This window comes from Pituophis catenifer, unplaced genomic scaffold (assembly GCF_029215685.1).
Source record: "Pituophis catenifer annectens isolate HBS135680 unplaced genomic scaffold, rPitCat1.0.hap2 SCAF_531, whole genome shotgun sequence".
In the NCBI taxonomy this organism is placed as follows: Eukaryota; Metazoa; Chordata; class Lepidosauria; order Squamata; family Colubridae; genus Pituophis; species Pituophis catenifer.
The window spans coordinates 1-13,910 of NW_027257411.1; the positions used below are offsets into that span (position 1 = coordinate 1).

The 13,910-nt window shown below is 46.8% G+C and overlaps 1 pseudogene; it reads left to right on the forward strand.

Annotated features, from left to right (window-relative positions):
• Positions 1–298: 298 nt before the first annotated feature.
• Positions 299–12,742, forward strand: LOC139327010 (E3 SUMO-protein ligase KIAA1586-like; annotated as a pseudogene).
• The last annotated feature ends 1,168 nt before the right edge of the window (positions 12,743–13,910 follow it).

Here is a 13,910-nt window from a genome sequence, read left to right on the forward strand (position 1 = left end):
AAAGGCAGCTAACAATTTAGTGTGGTTTGATGACCTGCTCTCTGAAATATGGACCGAACCGGCTTACCCTATAACTATCCACGAGGACAATAAAGCAGCCATAGACATCTCCAATGCAGAAGCAGTGGGTCAGAGGTCCAGACATATCGACATCAAGCATAAGCATGTCAGGCAGTTATCAAATGTAGGTTTCATTAGGGCCGTACATTGTAAAACCTCTGAGCAAGTTGCAGACATTCTAACGAAACCATTACCAAACAAGCAACACACATATCTCACATCAAAACTAGGGGTGACCATGCCGGGTACAGAATCAACCCCGAATGTTAGGCATTTAGAGGGGGATTTGTTACGAGTAAATGCCTAACTGTGTATACACCATTGCATAGACTGACCCACTGACCCCTCCTCCCTCACTTAGCCCTTCCCATAACCCCTCCTTACCTTGACTCCACCTCCTCCATATATAAGGCTGTGCACAGAAGTCCAGGACCAGTTCCAAATGAGTACCTGAAAAGAAAGAAATGGAGTAAATAAATACATTGAACTCAAAGCCTATCGTGTCTGTGATTATTGGGCAAGATCCTTGGAAAACTTACTTCTCAATATTTTTATTCCAGTGGCTTTGTCTTTCCTGTACTTAGGGTTAGAGAAAAAACTGGTTTTATCTGTAGTCTTTTGGGGGACAACTCTTGTTATTCTTTCAGTGTTTTCCTGGCACTGTCCTAGTTTTTTTTTGGGGGGGCGGGGGTTTATGGTCCCCCAGTTATCTACACTTTAATCATAATCAAATACTAATACTATGTGCTTATCCATTTTAGTGAACTTTCCTTATACAGTTGGTGTTTTCTTTTATACTTTTAGATTTCTAACTTCTGTTTCTGTTAGTTAGCCATTGATAAAACAAATCCCACGTTAAAAAGTGTTCAAAGCCTTCTCCATGATTTAAATTGTTACTTTATTCATTTCTGCACATTCTAATATTGTTTTTATTCACTTTCATTTCTTTGTTTTTCCACTGTTGTGCAAACACAATTCTAGCAGCTGTTAACATGTGTAAAATTAAATATGTATTCCCTTTAACATACCCAACAATATATTTCTGGTTTTAAATCCATATCTTGCTTTACCATTGCTTCTAACCATGATGAGACCACTAACTCTTGAATGGCTACTTGACTTGTACTGACCTAAATACTCAACCTAATTCATATATTCCTGTTTCTTGAACTGAGGAATAAATTTCATGAAAATTAATTCAGTATTGCTCTGTGAATGTACCTATGAAAGTCATTCTTCTTGATCTAACTTCTTGGCTGAAACACTTTATCTTTCTTGTTTGTTGGACCCCAATCACATCCTGAAAAGACTGTACATTGTTGGGTGAAAACAGAGCTCCCTTCTGTTACCTTTAGTCCTCAGCTTACAACCACAATTGAGTCCAAAGCACAATATTGTTTCTTTTCTTTTGCAGTAGTACCCTTTAACAGGATGAAAAAGCAATGTATTATGACCTCTTTCTTCACCAAGAGACCAAGACTGGAACAATCAGATACAACAGAATTGGATCCAAAACCATCAAAAGCACCACAAGCACCACTGCCACCACTTGAATGTGGAGAAAGCAGCAAGTCAATCTCCTCAACTGAAAGTCTTCTTGATCTTCCTGACTGCTGGACCTTGCAGCAATACAGCAACTTTCAAGAGAAGTATGATGGTCTGGAAGTTGCAAACAAAAAGTTAGGTTGTAAGTACTGTGCGAAACATGAGTTCTCATTAGAGAAAGGCGTTCATGTTTCCAGAGAATGGAAACATTTTAAGATTGAGGCAGCAGGGACAAGTAAAGAGGTACAGCAAGCATCTCTTAGGGAAAAAAATGAAAGAACATTTCACATCAAAATCACACATCATTTGCAGAGACAACATAAAACAACGGGAGAAGGATGCTATAACAAAATCAGTAGATAGGTCAACTGAAAAAAATTTATCTACTACTCGTAAAGTATTCCTTACAGTTTACAGTCTGGCAAAAAGATGTAAACCATTTTCAGACATAGAAGGAGAGGTAGAATTGCTAACTACAATTGGAGTAGATCTGGGAGTAGGATTGCATTCACGGAGAACTGCAGTGAAAATAGTTGATTTCATCGCAAAAGGAATTAAAACCGAAATGTTTACCAGCATTATTGCACAGAATCTGAAAGTGTGTTTGATCATTGACAAAGCTTCAACGCTATCATGCAGACCAGTTGTGATAGTTTTCATAAAAGTTGAGGATTCAGATAACCCACCAACAGTTTTTGTTGAGCTTGTTGAATTGGAAAAACAAGATGCAGAGACAATATGTACTTCACTTATGGAGAGTTTACATAAGGTTGGGTTTACTACCAGGGGTGGGTTCTAAATTTTTTTACTACCGGTTCAGTGGGCGTAGCTTATTGTCGCGATCCACTCGACACCCAGCCACTACCGTGATAACGACCCGGGGGAGTTGGCGATGGAAGCGTCGGAGACTGTCTACGCTGTTACACGGTGGTGGGGGTTGTATTGTTTTGTTAGGCGTTCGGGCACGGTGGCGGCCGGGGAGAGGGATTACTGTGTGCCTTTTCGCTGCAACGGGACAGCGTCTCAGCGGCGCATGCGCCGTAAACCCGGAAGGGCGGTGGTCTTAATACCTCGCCGGCGCGCTGTTTAAAAGGCGTTGGGAGGCAGCCGCTCCCAACGCCGATTTTGAGTATCCGCATTACCGTCAGCTTTGCCGTGCATCGTGTGAAGGATTGTTCTAATAAAAGAAAAAGTTGCAGCAAGCTAAGACTACGTGTGCTCCTTTCTCCTTGTTCACACGGAGACGCAACGCAACGTTGACAGAAAGTCGGCGTTCTCCTCGCTTTCAGCGGCGGTCCAGCGGCATGGCGGAGGGCGCAGCAGCTGAGTCCCCGGCGACCGAGGAGGAGTTGGATGCGGACATAGAAGGCTTGTCAGAGACCCCAGCATCTGAAGAGCTGGACATGACCGTCGTACGCCCGAAGGTGGCCACGCCCCAGGCGGCCGGTGGCAACCCCCGTATGGATGAGTGGCCTTCCCGAGGTGAGAGGGATTCGCTAGAGCAATGGGCGTCATCCCCCCCTGACCTGGCCGGCGCGTCGTTCCAGGGGTGGAGGGAACGGAGGTGGACAGAAGAAGATGAATATGATATGAGTTGTTCTACCGGACTGGGGGCGTCCACGCTGGATATTTTACGGGAGAAGTTTGGCGAGGCAAGCTTCCGGGACGCCCCCTCCTGGCAACCATGGATACCGGAGGCACGACCCTGGCAGGGACAAAGGGCACCTCACAGCGCCTCGGAGGCTCGTTTTCGTTTGGCGAGCCCAAAGTTACGCATCGGGGAGGGGACGCCACGGCTCGAGTATCGCGACCAAGGAGCGCCTGGTTCTGCCCAGACCGTGTCCCATACGGGCCTTCGGGGTCAAGACGGGGATGGAGACAGGGCAAGGGGACCACGATTCAACCAGCAGGGGTCGCAAGGACACAATCGTCAGCAGAGAGACCTCCACCGTGGGAGTGGTGCTAGGGGCGCTCCGGATGCGAGACCGATGGCTCCGGGGCCCGGATGGGGTCCTGGCCCGTGGCACGCCCAGCAGCAGCTGTGGGGTCCTCCTCCCCTCCAAGCCACCTTCGACGGTAGTCCGGACAGAGTTTCGTTGTTTTTGAGTCAGATCCTTAGTTATATGGACTTGTATGGTCATCTCTTCCCGTCGCAATGGTCTATGGTGGTGGCTATAACCACTGTCCTGTCCGGCGAAGCCGCAGACTGGGTCGCTGACTTACATAGCGACCACGCCAAGGAATTAGCTGATGTGGGCCTCTTTCTAGAGGCGTTACGTTGCCGCTTTGAAGATCAGTCACGTACCCAATTGTTAGAAGGCGAGTTGGTGTCATTGAAACAAGGGGGCCGGCCTGCCAGACAATATGTCAAGGAGTTTCGGACCGTGGCAGGTCGCTTACGGGCATGGCCTGAACGGTTACTCATTCATCAATTCCGCCTAGGTCTAGATAGGGAGCTGAGACAGGCGTGTGTGTACAGGGGTCTACCACCCAAACTCACGGAATGGTTTAAGGCTGCCGTAGACCTTGATGTAGGATTACGGGAGTTTCGACCCCGAGGGGTGGCTGGGTTCTCCACCGCCACACGACGCAGCAATGATAGGCCCGTGGGTACCCGGGGAGTAGGGTCTCCTCCTCCTCGTTCTATCCTCCCTGTTGGGAGGGGTGCAATCCGATGTTTTCGGTGTAACCAGCTGGGTCATCGTGCCGCTGATTGTCCTGTACCTCCTGTGTCGGCTGCCTCCAAGACACCATCATCCGCAGGGAAAGGTCGAGAACGAGTCCGCTCATCGTCGGATTGGTCCAGAGGGGCCACACCTACAATGACATCGGTGTCTACCCGTGGGCCGGCGTCAGAAGCAAGATCCCTTCCGCTCCAAGGGAGTACCCCTGTGGCCTCGGACAGCAGTGAAGACGATGCAGCTGGAGACCCCATGGTAAGTGGCCCGATACGACCTTTTGTGATACCTGTGGTCCTAAAGCACTTACACACAGCAGGAAGGGTGGAGCGGGACGTCCTTATTGATTCTGGGTGCACCCGATGTCTTCTGCAGAAATCTGTAGCCGTGGAACTAGGTTTACAACTGGTGCCCTTACGGGTCCCCATACGGTTTGAACAGATGGATGGGTCATTATTGGGGGGCAGACCAGCAACCCAAGTAACTGAGCCGGTCCGTCTGGAGGTGGGGGACCATTGGGAAAAGATCCGTTTTGTGGTTGTTGATACTATGGTAGAGCCCCTCATTCTCGGATTGGCCTGGCTAGACAAGTGGAGGCCAACTATCTGGTGGGAGGGTGGTTACCGGAGATTACGTTTGGGACTTGGCCCTGATCCAGTCCCGGAGGACTTGAGCGGGAGAGCAGAGGAGGAGGGGGACGTAATACCAGAACAGCCGCCGAGTAAATACCCTGTGGAGTATAGTGATCTGTCGGCGGTCTTCGACGAGCAGGAATGTGAGATGCTACCCCCCCCCCACAGGCCGACAGACTGTGCTATCGAATTGAAACCAGGGGTTCGTTTGCCAAAACCTCGCATGTACGCCATGACAAAACCCGAGTTAGAGGAATTAAGGCGATACATCGATAAGAACCTAGCCAGGGGCTTCATTCAGCCCAGCAGATCCCACATGGCGGCGCCCGTCTTGTTCCGGGAAAAAAAGGATGGCGGGTTACGTTTGTGTGTAGATTTCCGGGACCTAAACACCGTCTGCGTTGAGCATCTATATCCCCTGCCTCTCATGAAGGACCTTTTAGCTACGCTATCGACCGGTAAAGTGTTTACGAAGCTAGACCTGCGTGAGGCATACTATCGGGTCCGAATTAGACCTGGTGATGAATGGAAGACCACCTTCAATTGTCCCCTGGGCAGTTATAAGTTTAGAGTTATGCCATTTGGATTACATGGTGCACCTCGCCGTATTATTTCAGACAGAGGTGTCCAATTCACCTCAAAGTTTTGGCGTACCTTCGTAGCCATGATCGGCTCGTCACAGGGGTTAAGTTCTGGGTTTCACCCGAGCACCAATGGTGCAGCGGAACGGGCGAATGCTATGATAGAGAGGTATTTACGGTGTTAAGTTTCATACCAACAGACAGACTGGTCGGAGTTACTCCCTTTCGCAGAAGTTGCTTACAATAATACAATCCATGGGAGTACAGGGGTTACTCCGTTCCGTGCAGTGTCTGGTAAAGACTTTCCTGCCATCCCTGAACTCGATGTGCAATCCCAAGACCAGCTGGCCCCTGGTACATGGGCCAGCCACATTGGGAGGAGTTGGCCTCATATAAAAAAGGCTTTAGAGAAAGCAGCCTTAATGCAAAAACACCAAGCTGACAGACGGAGAGCAGACCATAAACCGTTCGTAGTTGGAGATAGAGTATATCTTTCCACCAAATACCTGAAATTATGGACACCGAGCCAGAAACTAAGTCCTAAATATTTGGGTCCCTTCCCTGTTATAAAGGTCATTAATCCAGTCACAGTGGAACTCAAATTGCCGCCGTTACTCGGCAAGGTACACCCTGTGTTCCATAGTAGTTTATTGAAACCCGTGGAGGTAGTCCGGGAACCTGTAAGCAGGCCTGGCCCGGTGAAGGATGATCGGTATGAAATAGAACAGATCCTAGACTCAAAGCTTAGTAGGGGAAAACTCAAATATTTGCTTAAATGGAAAGGATACCCGTTCGAAGAAGCGTCATGGGTAGCCGCCACTGACATGGAGGCTAATCGCTTGGTCAAGCAATTTCATAGACAGTATCCCCACAAACCAGGGCCCCAGAGTGCGGACATACACCCTTAATGTAGGGGCTTAACATGTTTTTTTTCGTGTCTTCCAGGAGGGCCCCTGGTAGGGGGAGCCGCCTGTCGCGATCCACTCGACACCCAGCCACTACCGTGATAACGACCCGGGGGAGTTGGCGATGGAAGCGTCGGAGACTGTCTACGCTGTTACACAGTGGTGGGGGTTGTATTGTTTTGTTAGGCATTCGGGCACGGTGGCGGCCGGGGAGAGGGATTACTGTGTGCCTTTTCGCTGCAACGGGACAGCGTCTCGGCGGCGCATGCGCAGTAAACCCGGAAGGGCAGTGGTCTTAATACCTCGCCGGCGCGCTGTTTAAAAGGCGTTGGGAGGCAGCCGCTCCCAACGCCGATTTTGAGTATCCGCATTACCGTCAGCTTTGCCGTGCATCGTGTGAAGGATTGTTCTAATAAAAGAAAAAGTTGCAGCAAGCTAAGACTACGTGTGCTCCTTTCTCCTTGTTCACACGGAGACGCAACGCAACGTTGACACTTATTTTGTGGGCGTGGCTTGATGGTCATGTGACAGTGGGTGTGGCTTGATGGTCATGTGACTGGGTGGGTGTGGCCAACTCAATGTCACTCACATCAAGGGGTGCCTCGCCTGGCCCCTCCCCTCCCAGCCATTCCTTGTCACGCCCAGCCTCAACGTATCTATAGTTCTGTAAAAATGTTGTTCACCTTTTTTCAACTTTATTATCTACATACTATAGATGTACTTTCATGGACCACTGAAAGGAGGAAATGGCTCACATGCTTTGCCCAAGAGTGTGATAGGCAACAGGCTTTTAAGGGGCTGCCAGAAAGAAGAGGGGGCAATGTATTTTCCAAAGCACCAGAAGGCAAAACAAGAAGCAATGGATGGAAACTGAAAAAAGAGAGAAGCAACCTAAAACGAAGGAGAAACTTCCTGAAAGTGTGAACCAATATAAGTGCAGAAATATTTCAGTCATAATTTCACATATAAAATAGCCATTCGTGTAATACAACCTGTGTCAGCATTCTGATGCTGCCATAAAAAGATGAGGCTTGACTTTTCACCTACTTATTTTCTCTGTAGATAATATCCCCTAGGAGATGGGATGGGGGGGAACATTCCTGTGGGGTGAGGTCAGAAGCTGGGGAGACTGACTTGGAAGATGGCCAATGAGAAGATGAGAATTGGGGAACGGAAAGGGAAGGGTTTGGGGGTCAGAGGGTTAATATCGGCTACGACGAAGTCGGGGCCAGATCTGTCGTACTCAATAAATGGAATATTTCAGCAAAGATTAATTGTTTGGGAGTGCAATTTATTTGAGATGACATCGAAACCTGACAACCTGCATATTGTTCAAAACAGTAATTAGTATTATGGCTGCTGTTTGACAGCAAGCCTAAAAGTCAAAGATCACAAGGGTGCTTCTTTTTCATATACCAGGAATAGCATATTAAGATGGACTTATGCAACCTGATGTACAAAATAAACACACACATATTTATGCTCTGGACTATAGACATTGAATGCATGTAAATCCCTGAAAAATATGTGGTAGCCCTGGGCAAAAGAAAGGCAGTAAAATCACTCTAGGTGTAGAGACAGTGTAAAATATTAACACATGATAAATAATGGAACAATTAAAAATAATAGCAAAGAGTTCTCTCTCTCTCTCTCTCTCTCTCTCTCTCTCTCTCTCTCTCTCCTCCCTCCCTCTCTCTCTCTCTCTCTCTCTCCCTTCCTTTCTCTTTCTTTCTCTTCTATCTCTCTCTCCTTCCCTCTTTCTTTTTCTCTCTTTCTCTCTTTCTGTCTCTTTCTTTCTTTCTTCTCTCTCTCTCACACACACACTCTCTCCCTTCCTTCCTTCCTTCCTTCCTTCCTTCCTTCCTTCCTTCCTTCCTTCCTTCCTTCCTTCCTTTCTTTCTTTCTTTCTTTCTTTCTTTCTTTCTTTCTTTCTTTCTTTCTTTCTTCTCTCTCTCTCTGTCTCTCTCTGTCTCTCTCTGTCTCTCTCTCTGTCTCTCTCTCTGTCTCTCTGTCTCTGTCTCTGTCTCTCTCTCTCTCTCTCTCTCTCTCACACACACACACACACACACACACACACACACACACACACACACACACACACCTGGTCTGGGCACAAAGTATCTGTTGTTACAGAAGTTCTCGTTTCTCACTATAATACACCTGATACTAATCAATACCCTATTTCTGAACTACGTAAAGCCTATGCATGTTTACTTGGCAGTAAGGCTACTTTCTTTCAGTGGGAAGAGAAAGCAGTAGCTGGGAAGGATGTTGCTATGGAGTTAAAACAACGAAAAAAATGCCCTTCCCTTGTTCCTACCCTCCCTCTTTTTCTCCCCACCAGTTTCTTTTAGCTTTGGCTCTGGTGCCAAAAGAGAGAATTCTCTTTTGTTTGTGAAGTCCCCCTCCTTTTTTTCCCGCCCAGCTGGAGAAAGACAGGAGAGGGCTGCTGCTGCCCCATCAGTCCCAGCACAGCGGCTGCATGCAACGCCAGCGGCTTCGGGAGGCACTGGCCAGCAGGGAGAGGGGAGCCAGCCCGGCAACCTTTATAGCCACACAGCTGCAAAGCTTGCTGAGCTCCCCCCATCCCCTGCCCCACCTGCCACCCCAAATTGCACCCCACTGGGAGACGCACATTTTACCGGAGAGTGGCAGTTCCGGGTCATCTCTCAGCTGTTGTGTGCAGGGAAAAACCTTGCAAAGTAAAGAAAAATTTCTCGTGAGTGCAAGGCAATTAACTTCTCACACTCACAAGAAGTTTTTCTCTACTTTGCAAGGTTTTTCCCTGCACACAACAGCTGAGAGATGACCCGGAGCTGCCAGTCTGCGCTCTGCCAGGCGATCAGCAAAGCGAGTAAGCCAGCAATCTGCCGGCTTCCTGTAATCTGCAGTTTACTCATGAGCACAATGCTCATGAGTAAACTTGCTCTTGAGTAAACTGCAGATTAGAGGCAGCCGGCAGATCGCTGGTTTACTCGATCTGCTGCTCGCAGCCAGCACCTCGCAGGTAGTGAAAGAAACCGCCGCCTCCTGTCTCCGTGCATCGAGGAGGCTGAGCAGCAGTGGGAAGAGCACAGGATGGGAGGCACAAGAAGTGGCTGCCAGCGATGCCCTCAGGTGAAGATGTTGTGGGTGGGGAGGCTTGACCCCCCCTTAGGAGCCTCAGTTTACTCGTGAGCACCATTGGCCTTTATCCCTGCCTCTCCCGGCCAATGGTGCTCACAAGTAAACTGCAGCTAGGATCTCCTGCATGCTTCCTTTGCAGGCCAGGCCGGCTGGGGGAAACGCACGGGAAGAGCTCCGGTTCCGCGATCTCCCACACGTTCCCCTCCCTCCCGGCGTGCATCAGTCCACCACCCGCTGCTGGTATCACCCCTCCAGCAGTTCTCCCTCCCCTGCCCACCCACCAGCCTTACCTTTCGGCCTTACCTTTGCCAGCAGCAGTGAGCAGAAGTATGTGGCTAGATTCTGCAAGTAGTGGCTGGGCGGGGCAGGCAGGGCAAGCGAGCATTGGGCGGGCAGGGTGAGTGACCAGGGACCGGTTCGGGGGCGTGGCCAGACAGAGGTCACTACCAGTTCAGGGAACCATGCCAAATTTCCGCTAATGGTTCTCCCGAACCGGTCCAAACCGGTAGCAACCCACCTCTGTTTACTACGGACTATCTACAAAAAAATTTAATAGCATTTTGCTCTGATGGTGCCAGCGTTATGCTTGGAAGAAAATCTGGGGTGAGCAGTAGAATAGCAAAACAGTTTCCAAACATCGTTATATGGCACTGCTTAAACCATCGCCTCCAACTTGTTTTAAATGACTCCATAAAGGACATTAGCAACTAAACCACTTTAAAATATTTATTGACAAGATACACACCACTTTTCATAAATCCTGTAAGAGCCAGACTGAACTTTTCAACATATCTGAACAACTTGGACTTGAAATCGTAAAGATTGGTAGAGTTTTGGGACCAAGATGGGCTGCCTGTAGTTTAAGGTCAACTGTAGCTGTGTGGCGTGCTTATCCAGCGCTACATCAGTATTTTCATGCGAATGAAAAATACTCAGGTATGGCTGGCCGCCTGGAAAATATATATTTTTTAAATGATTTGGCATTGATGATCGATTTTCTAAATGAAATTTCTCTTCTGTCAAATGCACTGCAAGGAAGAAATACAGACATCATAAAGGCCAAAAAACTTGTGCTGAGATCAATTAAAGCATTTCAAATGGTTAGACAGGGAAAGGGTCAATACGAAAAAAAGGTTGATGGAGTAATTGCTTCAGAAGCCTTCAAAAATATAAAATTTGTACAAAATCATCAATTTGTCGGACTTCCTCAGGAAAAACTTTTGGAAAGCATCATAACCAATTTGAAGAAAAGACTAATGGATTGCAAACATTTAAAGACAGGTAGCCAATTGCAAGACACAAATAAATTACGATTTCTCAATTTTTTGGAGCCAGATTACTGGAATACTGAAGAAATAGTAGTTCCATGGCCAGAAGCCAAAGAACAATTGCTTGAATTTAATGACATTTTTAATTACCAAATTAATATGAATGATTATAGAGATTTCGTAGAAAATGTTTTAAAAGATCACAAGAACTATGCAATTCCTGACAGTATTAAAAAAGCTAAAGATATTGTCAGAACAATTGCTGTAAATTTCACAGAAGCGGAAAGGGTTTTTTCAAAAATGAACCTTATATGTTCAGAACAGAGAAGTTGCCTAACTGTTTCCAACATAAGCAGCCGGATGACCATTGGTGTGATTGGCCTACCTTGGAGGTCAGCAACGTGCGGCTCTAGAGCTGCATGCGGCTCTTTGGACCCTCTCCTGTGGCTCCCTGAAAGATAATCCCACCACTGGGTGGCCCCTCCCCTCCCCCTCCCTCCTTGCCTGCCCTGAGAAGAGAAGGGTGACTGTGGCAGATAGAGACTCGTTCCGTAGTCCAGAACAGGAGCAAAGCGACCCTCTACTTGCCTTTTTTTCCACCTTGGGAGACGCGTGACTTTGCTCTGTGCCGAGACACTGGCTGGGCCACCCGGCTGCAGCCAATGCTGCATGTTGTAATGGGCTCCAGGAGGAGGAGGAGGGGACACCGTCTCCCCCATTGTGCAGCGTGCTAAGTTTAAATGCAAGAGCAGCAAGCAGCCACAGAGGCAGAGAGAGGAATATGGGGAGACGCACCCCAGCCGGTGTCTCGGGGTGGAGAAAGTTGCACGTCTCCCCATATTCCTCTCTCCGCCTCCACGGCTGCTTGCTGCTCTTGCATTTAAACTTAGCACACTGCACAATGGGGGAGATGGCATCCCCTCCTCCTCCTCCTCCTCCTCCTGGAGCCCATTATGATGCGGAGCATCGGCTGGGGCAGCCCAGCCGGTGTCTCGGGGTGGAGAAAGTCACACATCTCCCAACAAGGGCTGGAAAAAGAGGCAAGTAGAGGGGCGCTTCGCTTCCACTCTGAAATATGGAGCGAGTCTCCATCCACCTCCACCGCCCTTCTCTTCTAAGGGCAGGTGAGGAGTGAGGAGGAGGGGAGGGGGGGACAGCCAACTGACAGGAAGCCACAGCAGGGGGACAAAAGTGTTTCATTTATCCTGAAATGACTCTTGATTTAAAATTAAATCATGGTAAAAAGCACCCAAAGAAGAAGAAAGAACATCGGAAAAAAAACCCCAACCCTTGCCTGTTTTTGGAAATGGTTCCTGCGCGTGTGCGTGCACACACACACACACACACATGAGAAAGAGAGAGAGAGAGAGAGAGAGAGAGAGATGAGAAAGAGAGAGGGGAAAAAGAAAAAGAGATGAGAGAGAGAGGGAGGGAGGGAGAAAGATAAGAGATAGGGAGAAAGAGATGAGAGGGGAAAGAAGAGAGAGGGAGAAAGAAAGAGGGAGGGAGAGAGGGAGGGAGGGAGAAAGAGAGATGAGAAAGTGTGAGAGGGAGAAAGAGAGAGGGGGAGAAAGATGGGGGAGAGAGAGAGACCTGTTTTAAAAGAAAATACCTGGAGCCACAAAACCTGGGTAGGCATGGCTGGGGGGTGTCATGTGACTGGGTGGGAGTGAGTGATGTTGAGTTGGCCACGCCCACCCAGGTTTTGTGGCTCCCGGTGTTTTGTTTTCTGTGGGAAATGGGCCCAAGTGGCTGTTTGAGTGTTTAAGGTTGCAGACCCATGGCCTACCTCTACAAGAATGGGACCCTATTCCCACCATCAGACAATGGTTAAGGGCACACCATCGCACAGCCAATGATCCGAGAGACAAGATTAAGAAAAGTACAAGTTAGGAGGGCGGCAATGAAAGAACGATGTGGAAACATCTTAAAGCTAAAGGCAAATAACACTTTTATGTAAGTACTTGTGTACCTCTTTTATTGTTTTATTCTTATTTAAGTAGTAAGTGCACGAAATTAAAAACTTCCTTTTTGTATATCTTCTTTTTTGAGGTCATTCATTAGAGCAAACAAGTCAGTGACATTGAAGACACACAACACTTTTATCATTCTTATGTAAGTACTTGTGTACCTCTTTTATTGTTTTGTGTACTTATTTTATTCTTATTTAAGTAGTAAGTGCACAAAATAATAAACTTGCTTTTTGTATATTTTCTTTTTGTAGGTCATTCATTGGGACAAAGAATTCAGTGACGTCGACTTGGCCACTCCCACCCAGTCACATGACCGCCAAGTCACTCCCACCCAGACACATGACTGCAAGCCATGCCCACCAAACAAGCCACGCCCACAAAACCGGTAGTAAAAAAATTTGAAACCCACCACTGCCCTATGACTATCATTAAGTGTTGTACCTATGATTCTTGACGAATGTATCTTGTCTTTTTTTTTTCCAATTTTTTTTTATTTTTCAAAACACAAAACATAAAATACATCTTTTTAGAGCAGGTGCTTGTTCTGTCATATAATAAGTACAATTATTAAGATTCCCACAATCAATTTTGTTCCCATTTTTATCCAATTACATATTTTTTAAAAAAAAAGAAAAAAGAAAGAAAAAAAATCTTATTCTAAACATTTATCATTCAATTATTTCGCCCAACATTCTAGACTATAAACACCATTCTAAATCTCTATCATTTAAACAATCAATATTTCATATACATTTCTCAATTTAAGACCCATTACACCAAATCTATATTACACCTCTTCTTGATCACAACTAATATCCAAATCTTATCAAAAATTTATTTCCCTTTTCTCTTAGAATTTTTACAAAATCAATCAACATTTCACTCTGTAGTTTATTACTTCCAAAATATTTTATTTTGATTTAATTACTCCATAGTTATTCTCTTATACTATTAAAATTATTTTGGCTAATTCATAGTTTATATAACTCCAATCTGATTATTTAACTGGTTCACAGTTATATTATTATTCTCCTGTAAAGTTTCTTCCACTTCCTCCTAATTTTATTTTTTAGCTGGTTCACATCTTGATCTGCTGCTTTTCAGCAAGGCTTACCTCCACTCCTGACCTTAAATTATTTTGG